This window comes from Megalobrama amblycephala, linkage group LG7, assembly GCF_018812025.1.
Source record: "Megalobrama amblycephala isolate DHTTF-2021 linkage group LG7, ASM1881202v1, whole genome shotgun sequence".
Taxonomy (NCBI): Eukaryota; Metazoa; Chordata; class Actinopteri; order Cypriniformes; family Xenocyprididae; genus Megalobrama; species Megalobrama amblycephala.
In genome coordinates, this window is record NC_063050.1 from 34,297,961 (window position 1) to 34,313,415 (window position 15,455).

The 15,455-nt window shown below is 37.0% G+C and overlaps 1 protein-coding gene and 1 long non-coding RNA gene across 2 annotated transcripts in view; one reads left to right on the forward strand and one right to left on the reverse strand.

The window, feature by feature from the left end:
• The window catches only part of LOC125272381 (E3 SUMO-protein ligase ZBED1-like), a 102,534-nt gene that overhangs the window by 48,964 nt on the left and 38,115 nt on the right, over positions 1-15,455 (reverse strand). The window lies entirely within an intron of this gene.
• Positions 2,794-3,112, forward strand: LOC125272382. Its single transcript, XR_007185826.1, has 2 exons — positions 2,794-2,954; positions 3,044-3,112. It is a non-coding gene; the product is annotated as an uncharacterized LOC125272382 (long non-coding RNA).

The window sequence follows — 15,455 nt, forward strand, 5'->3', positions numbered from 1 at the left end:
CACTTTGTTGGATTTCTTCAGGCACTTGACACAACAGGAAAAGGCTTATGTGAGACATTTTTAGGCCAACTAGAAACACTAGGATTGGATCTTTGCAATTGTCGAGGCCAGTCTTACGATAACGGGAGCAACATGCAGGGTAAAAAGCAGGGAGTCCAAAAGAGAGTGCTGGAAATAAACAACAAAGCGTTATATGTTCCTTGTGGAAGTCACACACTGAACCTTGTTGTTGGTGATGCAGCCAAGTCCTCCGTGACGTCCATCAGCTTCTTTGGGCTGATACAGCGACTTTACAATCTTTTCAGCTCTTCAGTTCAACGTTGGAGTATTCTCAAAGAACACGTCAAGAATTTGACACTTAAAGCATTGTCAACAACCAGGTGGGAGTGTAGAGTTGAAGCTGTGAAAGCTGTTCGCTACCAGCTGCCTGAAATCGTGAAGGCATTAACTGCTTTAAAGGAGTACGCCACAGAGAAAAGAGATGCAGATGTTGTCTCAACAGCTGAAAGCATCTGCAAGGAGCTGCAGAAATGGCCTTTTGTGGTAAGTACCATTGTGTGGTACAATGTGTTGTTCCAGATAAACAAAGTGAGCAAGATCCTTCAGAGCCCCAAAGTTTCAGTTGAGACAGTGAGAGAAGAAATCAGGGCAGTGAAAGAATATCTTCAGGAATTTCGCAGTCATGGATTTCATTCTGCGAAAACAGATGCCAGGGAGATAGCAGAGAAGCTTGAGGTGGAGATGAGCTGGCCTGAGGTGCGTCAGAGAAGAAAAACCAAACAGTTTGAGTATGAGGGAACAGAGAAGACTCAGTCAACTGCAGAAGAGCTCTTCAAAAGAGAGTTTTTTCTACGTCTAATAGATACAGCTCTTGTCACAGTAGAGAACAGATTTTCCAACATGGAAATCTTCTATGAGCTTTATGGATTTCTCTACTCACTCGACACAATGAGAAGCACTGAGAAGGAAGGGAAGCTGGATGAATGCTGCCACAGATTAGAGCAAAGGATGGATGACATTGATGCAGAAGATCTGAAGCTTGAGGTTAAGGGTGCAGTTAGGTCATTCCCGCCACATGTCTCATCACCATTTGAGATGCTTGACTATATATATAAATATATATATATATATATATATATATATATATATATATATATATATATATATATATATATATATATATATATATATATATATATATATATATATATATATATATATATATATATATATATATATATATATATAAGAGAATTTACTTGACATATATCCAAATTTGAGTATAGCTTTCAGACTCCTCCTCACTCTCCCTGTTACAGTAGCTTCGGGTGAGAGAAGTTTCTCATCACTGAAACTAATCAAAACGTACCTCAGATCAACTATGTCACAGGACAGGCTGTCTGCTCTAGCTGTTCTCTCCATCGAGCAGGAAGTCAGGAAGTCACTGGATATGGAATCAGTGATAGCAAGATTTGCTGAGGCCAAAGCTCGCAAGGTCAGATTATAGTGATTTAGACATGACAATACAGACACTCACTCACTCACTCACAGACACACTCACTCACTCACTCACTCACAGACACACTCACTCACTCACTCACTCACAGACACACTCACTCACTCACAGACACACTCACAGACACACACACTCACTCACAGACACACACACTCACTCACTCACACACACAGACACACTCACTCACACACTCACTCAGACACACTCACTCACTCACACAGACACACTCACTCACACTCACAGACACACTCACTCACACACACAGACACACTCACTCACACAGACACTCACGCACACACACAGACACACTCACTCACACAGACACACTCACTCACACACACACACACACACAGACACACTCACTCACTCACACAGACACACTCACTCACACACACAGACACACTCACTCACTCACTCACTCACTCACTCACTCACTCACTCACTCACTCACACTCACTCACACAGACACACTCACTCACACACTCACTCACACACAGACACACTCACTCACACACACAGACACACTCACTCACACACACAGACACACTCACTCACTCACTCACTCACTCACTCACTCACTCACACAGACACACTCACTCACTCACTCACACACACAGACACACTCACTCACTCACTCACACACACAGACACACTCACTCACACACACTCACACACAGACACACTCACTCACACACACACTCACTCACAGACGCACTCACTCACACACACAGACGCACTCACTCACACACACACACTCACTCACACAGACACACTCACTCACACACTCACAGACACACTCACTCAGACACACTCACTCACACTCACCCACACAGACACACTCACTCACACACACACACTCACACACAGACACACTCACTCACACACACTCACACACAGACACACTCACTCACACACAGAGAGAAGAAGAAAAAGACAGGCAAAGACCAAAGAGAGAAGAAAAAGACAGGCAAAGACCAAAGGGAGAAAAGAAAAAGACAGGCAAAGACCAAAGGGAGAAGAAGAAAAAGATAGGCAAAGACCAAAGAGAGAAGAAGAAAAAGACAGGCAAAGACCAAAGAGAGAAGAAGAAAAAGACAGTCAAAGACCAAAGAGAGAAGAAGAAAACGACAGTCAAAGACCAAAGAGAGAAGAAGAAAAAGACAGGCAAAGACCAAAGAGAGAAGAAGAAAAAGACAGGCAAAGACCAAAGAGAGAAGAAGAAAAAGACAGGCAAAGACCAAAGAGAGAAGAAGAAAAAGACAGGCAAAGACCAAAGAGAGAAGAAGAAAAAGACAGGCAAAGACCAAAGAGAGAAGAAGAAAAAGATAGGCAAAGACCAAAGAGAGAAGACGAGAAAGATGCAAAAACAGAGACAAGGGAAATAAAGAAATGGTCAGAAAAAAAGGGAGAGCAGGAGAAAGTCAGTGAAAGAAAAAATGTAAACATTTTAAAAGGTAAGTTATTTTTACTAAAATGATGTCTCCATAATTGATCACTTATTGTCTTGTGTGTTTCTTCTCACTTTAGTAACACAAGACAGAAGTCCAAAAACAACATGTAGCAGCAAGCAGATCCATATAGAAGATACTATCAGAACAACCAAGGTAAATGACAACCAATGACAGCTCTTCCCTGTGTAAATAGACAATACATATTATTGTACAGAGAAAATTTTATGTAAATACAATTTTACAGAGGATACATCTGTTAAACAGAATGTTGTTCTGTGTTTTTTATTTTTCTTCTTTTTTTCTTACAAATACAACTACAGATGTCTATACATCATTGCTGTGTGAAGACTGCTGAAGAGAAGTAACAAGTAGGGCTTTTTTTTTTTTTAAATAAGGATTGACAAAAGGAGGGAAAAGAGATGTAGAGGGCCCCATGTCTGTGTTTGCCTTGGGCCCCAAAATGTCTAAATCCGCCCCTGAACTGAAGCTAACACTGGATTTGGACGTGCCTTGATGCCTTCCTACCTTGAAATGTGTTTTCTGAAGGCAGCATTTTCCAGTTTTCAGATGCAGCCATTGTATTCAATCTATCGGACAAAGAATTGCCCACCGAACAAATCACAGTATTGGGTAAGGGGTTATCCTATGTACCATATAATGTTTCTAACCCAAAGTTGAATAGTTGAATAATTTTTTTTTCTTTTTTTTTTAAGAAATGTTAAGTTGAGAAGTTTTTTTTTTTAATGCAAGTGTTAACGCAACATTATATATACAACAATTTAGACCAAGGAGTACTTTTACACTAATTGTGAGCAATCACTCAGTGAATACTTTTTATAGACTAGTAGAAAAAGATGTGGACAAATTATTATAGGAACCTCGAAGTGTAGTGTTGCCATATGGCAACATACTCTTTGTGTTCATTTCCTTGCCACTGTCTCTTTAAGTGAACATTCTCGTTTTTTTGTTGGTAAGAGAAGACCTTAGTTAGGCAATGAGGTGCTTTGGTTAAGTCACATGACATGCAGTTTTTTTCTGTGGCACGATTTCTGACAGACTGCTGTCTCTTGTCGGTAGTTGCTGAAAGCAAACTAAAACATCAAGAACAAACAAGGACCCGCCCATGTCACATTCACAAAAAAAAATTTTAACATTATCTCAGGTAAGTTATGATGACATTCACCACTCAAAAAAAAAAAGTTATGAAATTAGTTTTTGGTAAATCGATAAAATGTCTGTGTTGCCATATGGCAACTGTGCAATAATGGAATGACATTATTATAATAGGTTAGCTAGCTAGCAAAGGCCAGTTGCAGTCTGTTAAGCTATAACAATAATAACATCAATGCTAGTGATATAATGTTGATTAGTCATATGTTAAGGACTGCCATGGCATTTGTATTATGGGTTAAATCAACATCAGAGACCTGTCACCACAGCCAGTACTACTGGCCCAGACCAACCACTGGCCATGGTGTCTCAAAAAGGCAGGTGCAAGAGGCTGTAAGTGTATTGTTAGGGTGAAGTGCACCAAATGTGATGTGTACCTGTGCCTGTTTCAAGGATTATGGGGGGTTCATGCTCATAACCTTCCTCTCATAAGATTGCGTAATGTTGAATTTTCATGAACTGCAATGTTTTTGGTTTTGTGTCAATGTTTTATGATACATGAACAGTATATTTGTTTTTAACAGTCTAAATTTAAAACTGAAATAATACTAATGAAAAACTTAATGAAATTCAAAGAATATAAAGCATTCAGCAAAAGAGAATGGAATAAATAAAAGCACAAGATGTTGGAAAACATGTATAAGGTGTTGTTTATAATTACTGCTAAAGCTTAATAGCACCAATTGATTCAATACAAACAACATTTCTGAGGAAAAATATTAACTATATACATTTACACTTATTCTAAGTTATTTCCACTATTGTATGTTGCTGCCATATGGCAACATATCATAAAGTACCTTAAAATAATATTTTTTTAATTTTTTTTATTTTTTACAGCACTTCAAGTTAAAAGGTGCTACAGAGGATGTTTTTTTTTTATACATTTTTGCAATATTACTTGAAACTGTCTTTACTAACTGATAAAAGACTATTAGGTGCACTGAAAGGAATAATATTAATATACATTATCTGTGCACGAGGTAGGGCCTTAAAAACCTCAGCCAATCGTTTATGCGATCATCGCGTAAACGATTGGCCCTCTGGCTTGTCAATCACTGCCATGACGTTCCTTGTGAGAGACGTGCGAGGCTGTGCACTCCAGTAACTTTCCACACTCCACAGGCGCCGCATGCAATGTTTTTGTCAGGAGACAGGAGTAACAACTGCAGATTATGAGTTACCTGCGGTGAGTCCGACATAATGAATCCACTAACACGACACAGCGAATGCCGGTGGTAAACACTCATGTTCCAATACTCGTGCACAAGTTTTGGGAGGCGTTCCCTCGAAATGAGCTGTGATTGAGGGGGGTTGTTCTTACACATGAGCTCATTTCAAAAACATAGTAACAGTCTTTGGTTTCTCAGTCGACGAAAAGATCCTCTGTAGCACCTTTAAGCCATTCTAAGAAAAGAAAGAGTCAAATATTTTTTCTATAGATTTATCATAATGCGTGCGGTAGAGGGTTAACATTGATCTAAACCTGACAATTCAAGAGCAGATAAAGGAGGTGGGATTGTTATGAATAATATGTACATTGAAAAAATAAAAGTGATGTTACTTGATGAATTGTTCTATAAGAAACTTGTATTTAATTCAACTATGAATGGAGTACAGAGTACCGCAAGGCTCAGTACTAGGACTGTTGCTGTTCACTTTGTACATGCTACCCTTTGAAGATATCATTAGGAAACATGGCATTAGTTTCTGTTATGCTGATGATACTTGACTCTACATTTCTTCATACCCTGATGAATCTTACCAATTCACAAAATTAACGGAATGCATAGCTGATATAAAAAAATTGGATGACTAGCAATTTCCTACTAAACTCCCTCGGGTCGGCAGTCACGCCGACGTGACCACCGCATTTTTTTTCTAACCAGTGTGAAAGAGACTCAAAATACTCCGTCAATGTTGCACATACAATTAAGAGATATACACCATTTTAATCTGTGGAATATCTTCTTTTATTTGTGTACACTCAGAGTAAAAACAAAATGTTGTGCTTTTTGTAAAATAAAGAAAATTAACATGATCTCTCATCTCCCTCTGAACGAACTCCAATCTGATAGTTCTCAGAAAATGAACTGTAACTTAGTGAATACTAATCACAAAAAAAATTAGACTTAAGTCTAAAAAAAAATGTCAGGTTTTAAATTGTGCAAGTCAAATCAAAAACAAATATTTTCTGTTTATGTAATCTGTATGAAAAGAGAGCCAAGTCAGAAATCCGTGATTCAGCTCATTATCCGCTAATGCGGCCACGCCCACGGAACGAGCGCTATTCAGAGGCAAATACTGAGGCAATGCATGCATTCATCGTCTCAATCGTGTATTTATTGTCTTGAAAAGTGTTTATCTGGATGATATAGCGATCTCTGGCCTCTGTTAGTTCCTGGAGTCACATGGTTGTCCTCCTTTAGATTAATTTGTGGACTAAAGGTGTACAGAGCGCCCTCCGGCTGCAAGTATGAATTGAAAACACAGTATCCAGCGCTCATAGTGATGACAATAAATATTACTCCCGTGTATAGAAAATTGACATAAACATGAGAATCCATCAATATTTCTCAAAATGTGTATGCTTTTAAGCTAATAGGCTATATGAAATGCCATAGAGGTAACATAATTGTTCAGACACTTTGCATCACAGAAATACATTATATTTTAAAGAATATAATAGAATACCATTATTTTAAATTGTAATATTTCACAGTATTGCTGTTTTTTTTGTATGTTTGATATACACCATGAGCTTGAGACATGATCAATGTCTCACAGGTTTTTTCACAGCCTACCTGACTGAAAGAGCTCATTATTATGCAAGTCTTTTCAGGTCATTATTGTGTGATTCTTTTGTCTTCTCAGGTGTAAATGGCCCATTATTCATGATCATTCACGCCTCCACGCATACGGTGTTTCTTGACAAAAAGTGTCTTACAAAAACTAAATCAATGTATTGTTTTATATGAAGGAGTAGGCAGAATAATTTTTACATCATTCTGAAGCAAAAACTCTAGTCTACAACCTCCAATACCCAGAAGTCTTGTGAACACAGATTTAATATATAATGTTGGCTTTATTTCAGTGACTTAAGTTTTTTGTTTTTTCAATAACCACGCATAAACGTTATTCCTTCAAAAACACAAACATGTACATACATGTTCCTCACATATTATTGTAGCCTAGTTTGTGCTGAATACAGTGTAATGACACTTTTTCCATTAATATGTTTATGAACAACTGAAAAAAGCACAAATGTCAGGGCATGTCAAAACTTCTCCAGGGCCCTAAAAATCCTCAGACCCCAGAGGGTTAATTGTGAAAAAACGAATTTAAAAAAATAATAAAAAAAAACTAATATAATAATTTTGCCTGTGTTAATGCCAAGTGCTTAAATTTTGGCTCAGGTGTGTATTTTTATTGGAATTTCACTATTTCAACCCCATTTCCTCCCCATTCCTGATTTCTGTTTGTGCATATTATAGAGCCAATTAGATAAATTATGCAGCTATAATTGTGTGGGTGTGTCAGTATGGATGTCAGAGTGTGGTTTGTATGTGTGTAATAAAAAAAAAAATAAAATAAAAAAAAGTGTGTGTGTGCTTGTAATATTTGAGAGAGAAAAACCTCTACCATACTGCAAATCACAAATCCAACCACTGTGTATTGTTGGCATCTAATGGGGAAATTTTGGTACTGCACCCAAACTAAATAAAAAATTTTAATCTATATATTTTTCTGTTTTTGTTGTCATACAATATGAAATGGTGACTGAAACGTGGCCCATTAAGACTTCATACAGGGCTCGACATTAAGCCTTGTCATTAACTTGTATGAGTAAAACATTTGCTTGTCCGGAAAAAAAAAAAAAAAAAAAGGATTTTTTTTGGTCTAAATATAAATGTAAAATTTATGAAGCAATATCCTTTCAGAATATTGCAGCTTTGACATACTTAAATCTGCATATTTGTGATAGACTTGTGACCCCTCCCCCCCACTATCGATCGCCACTTATACTAAATGTAATAAAATCATTCTCGCATTTTTTTATTTACGTTTTAATCAGGTCCTTGCGCTAGTGCAGCAGTACCGGTGGGTCTCTGAAACTAGATCAGGATAACAAGTATATTCGTCACAACACGCTTTCTTGGAAAAAAGTCGGAAAAGCGGTCTGAAAAGTCGCTAAGTTGGCAACACTGATGCAGCCTTCCGCAGGTCACAGCCCACCGCTGTCCAAAACGGTGTTACGACAATTTGGCACCGGCCGGAGGCAATTACCAAACTGGTTCTGTGTGTGCATCACACCAATGTACATATTTTACGACAGCAAATATTAATAATAATTCCTTATATTTATATATTTATATAGCTCTTTTCTTGGTACTCAAAGCGCTATACATTCGGAAGGGGGAATCTCCTCAACCACCACCAAAGTGCAGCATCCACCTGGATGATGTGACGGCAGCCATTTTGCACCAGAACGCCCACCACACACCAGCTTATTGGTGGAGAGGAGACAGAGTGATGAAGACAATCAGTATATGGGGATGATTAGGAAGCCATGATGGACAGAGGCCAATGGGCAAAATTTGGCCAGGATGTCGGGGATTTTTAATGAGCACAGAGAGTCAGAACCTCGGTTTAACATCTCATCCAAAGGATGGTGCTTTTTGACAGCATAGTGTCCCCATCATTATATTGGGGTGTTAGCACCCACATAGACCACAGGGTGAGCACCCCCTGCTGGCCTCACTAACACCTCTTCCAGCAGCAACTTAGTTTTCCCAGGAGGTCTCCCATCCAGGTACTAAACAGGCTCAGCCCTGCTTAGCTTCAGTGAATCAAAGTTATTATGAAGGCTATATTCAATATAAACTCGGTAGTATTATTTTTCTTCAAAACTATCTAAAAAAATTTAATGCCAGTAGGAATAAAATGTAATGCTTTTTAATGCCATTTAAGGCCTTCATTTTTTCATGGGCAAAAACGCCCATGTATCTTGAATTTTGAGGGCAAACAACAGCATACATCATGCAGTGAAAGCGTGAGTGACAAACTCCATGTCAGCTCGCACATCGTTAACAAATAATTACGATATCATCACAGACAATACTATCACACACCCCTTACAGTACGGTTACTGAACTGACATTTACACATTTTGCACCAGCCCCTGCTGCATTTTCTTCTGCTCTCTTCCTTTCGCGTGCAGGAGACAGTAGCCTACGTTACACGCTGTAGTAAATGCCGCGAGGCCCGCAAATTGTCATGTGAACAAGCAAATCCACAAAAAAAAAAAAAAAAAAAAAAAAAAGATATGTACGCTAATCAGTTTTAATTTGGTAAATGATTTAGATATGTCTAAGTCAAATTGTCATCTAAAATTTAAGACCTCTCATAAGTAAAAATAAGATTTTAAGACTTTATGACCTTAAATTTTAAAAATCTAATTTAAGACTTTAAGGATCTGCGGGAACCCGGTTATATGTCCAAAGACAATGCTTCAAAATTAAATCTTGTATCACCTGTACCACTCGCAATGTGATCTATATATTAGTGTCCTTGCCAAAAGATATATATTGGAAAATAATCATGACAACTGAAATTACGGCTTAATGAACAAATCAAGCATTAGACGGCATTCTATAATGTGATGTAGAAAAAAATAGTACTTGATTTCTACAAATTTCACAATATATTAAATATTAAGAGTAAAGACCAATATTGATTGATGACATTTGACGATTTCAATCATTGTTTTTTTTTCACTACTACTTTTTCCACTACCTTTTCAGGCTAATTGGCTAATTAATGTTTTTGTTTTTCCTTGAGTGTGGCATCTTCTGTTGACTTGTTTTTGTATCTTGAAAATCATTAGTACTGTTGCATGTAAATTGTGAGTGGATGACATCAGCACAACAGTGCTTTTGATCTGCCTGCATTGAAACTATTATTTAAGAGCTGCTGTGCAGCCAACATTATATACCAGTTATCAATGTAAAGCTGCTTTGACACAATCTGCATTGTAAAAAGCGCTATATAAATAAAGGTGACTTGACTTGATAAGAGGGGCAGCGATTCGAAAGCATAAGGATTTGTATGCTCTCTAAACACTCTTGCGGTACTTTGATGTCATACGCCGATTGGTCTGCACAGCGCTGATCCATCTCGAACAAGCCTAATGTCCGTCTACAACTCTGCCTAGCCTTACGGAACCCGCTGATGACGTGTGATATATGCGTCAGCTGGGTGTGCGGCAGTTAGGACAACGTATTGGACAGAATGCAATGATTGGACGAACATTTATTGGTCCTGAGACTTCTGCAGAAAATGTATGTACATGTAATAATATATATAGACCACTTCTATTATTGACAGCTATCAGGATGTTAAGAGTTTTTCAACCAGTATAAATCAAATTGCCTACCCTACCTTTAACTGCTGATACCTTTTTGTGTTTTATCATATTAATCTCTTGGGCCTTTTAGTCCAAATGTATGCTCAATCGGATAAAAACTTATGTATTATTGTACATTTACTTCAAACATCTTGAGAGCAGTATTTTTTTCAATTTTTACCCAAAATAGGGCGATATAAGCATTATGAAACGGTTTCATTCATATTTGACGGCAGAGGGTGCCCTCGTGTAGAAAGTACAAAAGTGAGACTCAGAGTAATAAAACGTATTATATTACTAATATGAACAAAGACATGCAGCTGTAGCTGAATTATCTGCAGATAGAAACATTTTGACTGATTAAACATTAAGAGAATTAACACCATTGCAACAATATCTGGTTTAATCTGTGTTTTTCAAGCCATCTTGGGCATTTTCATAAGGATGATAATGTATATTTATAACGCAATGCCAATCAACGTAACTTTTCTCACTGTAGAGAATACTATAAAATAATCTGCCGTGACTTCTTTTGGCCACAATCGTGCAGTGAAAAATCTGGTATTGTGAAAGCACTATTTCACACATGCTGTAATTATGCTCTTGTTGCAGAGAAGTGGTTTCGATTACAATATTCGATTCGGTAACAATTCGATAAAACAAATCTCAATGCATCACAAAAGCGCTTTTCTTCCAATTCTTTTATTAATTATTATATTAATAACAATATAGCCATTATTTTAATCTTTGTAATTAAAAAAAAGCAAAGATGCAAATAACAGAACAAATGCAATTTTACTTTTTTTTCCATTTTAAATCTAAAAAGCATTCAAATAAGAAATCAAATGTAAAAAAAAAAAAAAAAAAAAAAAAAAAACAAAACACTGCATATAATAATCTTTAGTGTATTCATTACTAAAAAAACTTATTAAAGCTATAAAAGTTCAGTCAGCAGTGAGTAATTCCCTTTTCTTTTATTGTTTGATTAACATTAATGACACAGATGGCAGCAGGTATAGCCTATTATATTAAGACCTAATACACGGATCTAACAATGATACACATCAGATGCTTTTCCCCAACTGTTTTCCAAACGTTCACGCAAGACATAACCGACTATGTTTGCGTAAATACTCATCAGGGCAGATAATTTGAAATACTGTAATTCTGTGCATATCTGACCATTCAAGTGTTTTCTGAGAGTCATGTACTTTTTTTCTGTGAGTGCATGTACTTGTGTGTGTCAGTGCGAGTAAGCATAGTGATCTTTTTTTGTGGCTTATTCCGCTTTAACTCTTTCAACATCAAGCAAGTCCTGTACGTTATTTTCTTATTCACGCATGATCTTTTCATAAAAAACAAAACATCCGACACAAGTGCTTTGGCTTCCGAAGGACATGCGCAACTTACTACAAAAATTAGAATTCTTCATTTAGTCTACAATAAAACAATGCATCAATATGTATGATAGGCCTTTTTAATTTTTATTAAAATCAACTCTTTTGTTTTTATACATTGATGCATTCACAGCATTACGATGCATCGTAGAAACAATTATATTCCACAGCTGTACTTTTATTAGGTGTTGTGTATTTTTTTTTTTTTTTTTTTTTTTTTTTTTTTTTTTTTTATGCTCGAGTGTTCTGGCCCAAATATCTGGTAAACGGTCTCATTTTTGTCTCACTATGTCCGTCTCCTGCACAGACGCCAACAGATTGTCAGATCCTACATTGATCTGACAAAACCTGTCGAAGTGTCTGTTGCCGTCTGTCGGTGCGGTGAGAATTGGCGTTTACAGTACATCACTTCTCAGACATTTCACAGCCCGACAAACATTGGTTGAACATGTTCAATCAGCGAAAACAAGAGCTCTGACCAACACCAACAGGGACTGGAGTGTAACACACTCTGACAGTGTCTGTTGCCGTTGGTTGGCATCCGTCGGTGCAGTGGGGATTGGATTTACAGTAACAGTTCAGTACAACAGTTACAATACAACAGTTGTATTTGTGCACATAAATATGTTTGAGTGTGTCTATTGTCTATGTGTCTTGATGTTTTAGAATTTAACCCCTTTATGTTTTTTTTTTTTTTTCTGTATCATGGCTCATTTGTAGATAGTACAAAACTGTATTTATGAAAATAATAGTGCTAAAGCCTTATTTTTATTTATTTTTTTACTATTATTTTACTTTTACTATTATCATTATACTATTAGCGCAGTGCTGAAACCCTATTGTTCTGTTAGTATTTTTAGTGTAAGTGTTAGTATTTTTAGTGTAGGATTATTATTATTATTATAATGGATTTGAGTGTGTAGTGTACCATGTTTTAAACTGCAAGCATAAATACAGACAGCACATTCTCATATAACCTAACAGCAGCTCAGAAGCACCAACAGCCAATAATTATTCACTTTATTTACTTTTAACATGCTGTCTTAAAGTAAAATGACAGTTTGTTCTGTCTATTATTTCTGCATTCCAACATTATACTGCATTATTTTGAAAAAAAAATATTACGACTTAAGTTACTTTGTTTTAGTTTTACAAAATATTTCATATTAGGAGTTAAAATAGTTTACATAAACACACCAATAGTTTTAACAATTAGAAGGCTACATATATTATTAAAAGGCTACACTATTAAATTGTCCTGTCACAAAAAAAGCAAATCAAAATTTTGAAAATTGATATAAATGCACACACCACATACACTATATTGCCAAAGTTTTGGGACGCCTGCCTTTTACGTGCACATGAACTTAAATGACATCTCATACTTAAATCCATAGGGTTTAATATGGAGTTGGCCCACCCTTTGCAGCTATAACAGCTTCAACTCTTCTGGGAAAGATTTCCACAAGGTTTAGGAGTGTGTTTATGGCAATTTTGACCATCCTTCTTGAAGCTCATTTGTGAGGTCAGGCAGCGATGTTGGCGAGAAGGCCTGGCTCGCAGTTTCCGCTCTAATTCATCCCAAATGTGTTCTATCGGGTCGAGGTCAGGCCAGTCAAGTTCCTCCACACCAAACTCGCTCATCCATATTTTTATGGACCTTGCTTTGTGCACTGGTGCGCAGTCATGTTGGAACAGGAAGGGGCCATCCCAAAACTGTTGGGAGTAGGGCTGGGTAAAAAAAAAAAAAAAGATTGATTTCTTGATTTTAATCGATTCTCATTTTTACAAACCAATATTGATTCTTAAATCCCAAGAATCAATTAGTGTAGTCTGTTTTCAGTTGATGAATGAACAGAACATGAAGCGTGCCTCCCATCCAATAAATCACAGTAATCTTTGTGCTTTGTTACTTTTGATATGAAGCAAAGTCTCAGATTTCAAATGACGTCCATCTTATTATGAGATTCAAAAAATAAATACAGTTTTGGCGCCGTTTAAATCTGATGAGACAGATCGCTTTAGAGCCTCAGTTAAAGAGAAGCTGCAGCACGAAGCGCATATGAACATCCTCTCCTCTGCTTTAATACCAGTTACAGCAAGAAATAAACATGACTAAACATCTGAAGTCATGTTAAAATATACAGTACAACTTACCGAAACCCGTATCATGTCTCATGTAATAGCTTACTCAGTGTTTCAACCTCGGAAAGACGTCAATAAAACAGCTTGTAAACAATGCCACGTAACGTCACATTTACCTCAGAAGAACCATATTCAGTGACCATAAACAATATTTAATGCATGTTTGAATAAATCAGTTATGACAGCCACGATTCACTGGTTTATATTTAAAAAAAACAAAACAAATTGGAGTAGAAATGTGATTATGTAATTCTAAACTATTTATAATAAACATTGAGTGTAATTTAAGTGTTTGTATATAAATAAGTTAATTTAACCTTCAATATTATTTTAGTAGTACCAACTGACTCCCATGTGTAGTTTACAACATTAGTTGAGAAATTTTTTTCCCTCTAGAAAATCTGCCATGTACAGTATCTGAAATACTACATCCAAAATAATCGACATTGAATCGAAATCGTAAACGAATTGAATCGAATCGCAAGCATGTGAATAGTAATCGAATCGAATCGTGAAAATTGTGGAAAGTTGGGAGCATGAAATCGTCCAAAATGTCATGGTATGCTGTAGCATTAAGAGTTCCTTTCACTGGAACTAAGGGGCCAAGCCCAACCCCTGAAAAAACAACCCCACACCATAATCCCCCCTCCACCAAACTTTACACTTGGCACAATGCAGTCAGGCAAGTACCGTTCTCCTGGCAACCACCAAACCCACACTCGTCCATCCGATTGCCAGACAGAGAAGTGTGATTCATCACTCCAGAGAGTGATGCTTTATTGGACTTATTGCACAGGTGGCAACCTATCACGGTACCACGCTTGAATTCACTGAGGTTCTGAGAGCGACCCATTCCTTCAAAAATGTTTGTAGAAGCAGTCTGCATGCCTAGGTGCTTGATTTTATACACCTGTGGCCATGGAAGTGATTGGAACACCTGAATTCAATAATTTGGAGGGGTGTCCAAATACTTTTGGCAATATAGTGTATATAATGATCACAAGCCTTATGTCTTGTGTAATCTAACTGTAAAAGGGAGTGATTTCTTTTGAAAGTCAGTTGCCCTTTTTGACACCTGTGTGTTGCTCAAACTTGTTTCAAACCCTACATTTCAGTAAATATGGACTTTTCTGTAAAAAAAAAATAACACAAAAACAAAACATCATAAGGTACATTTGAATTTGATTTCTAATCCACATGGGCCACTGATGCTGGGACCCCGATGATAGTTGCTTGCGGCTATATTTTCTGCCTTAAAATGAAACCTGACCAAACCATAAGGCATAGTGACGTGAAACTTGGTCAGATGGTAGTATTGGTCAGACTGCTCACTACTCAAATGCTTGCCTTGATCGGCCAAATAGTGGTGC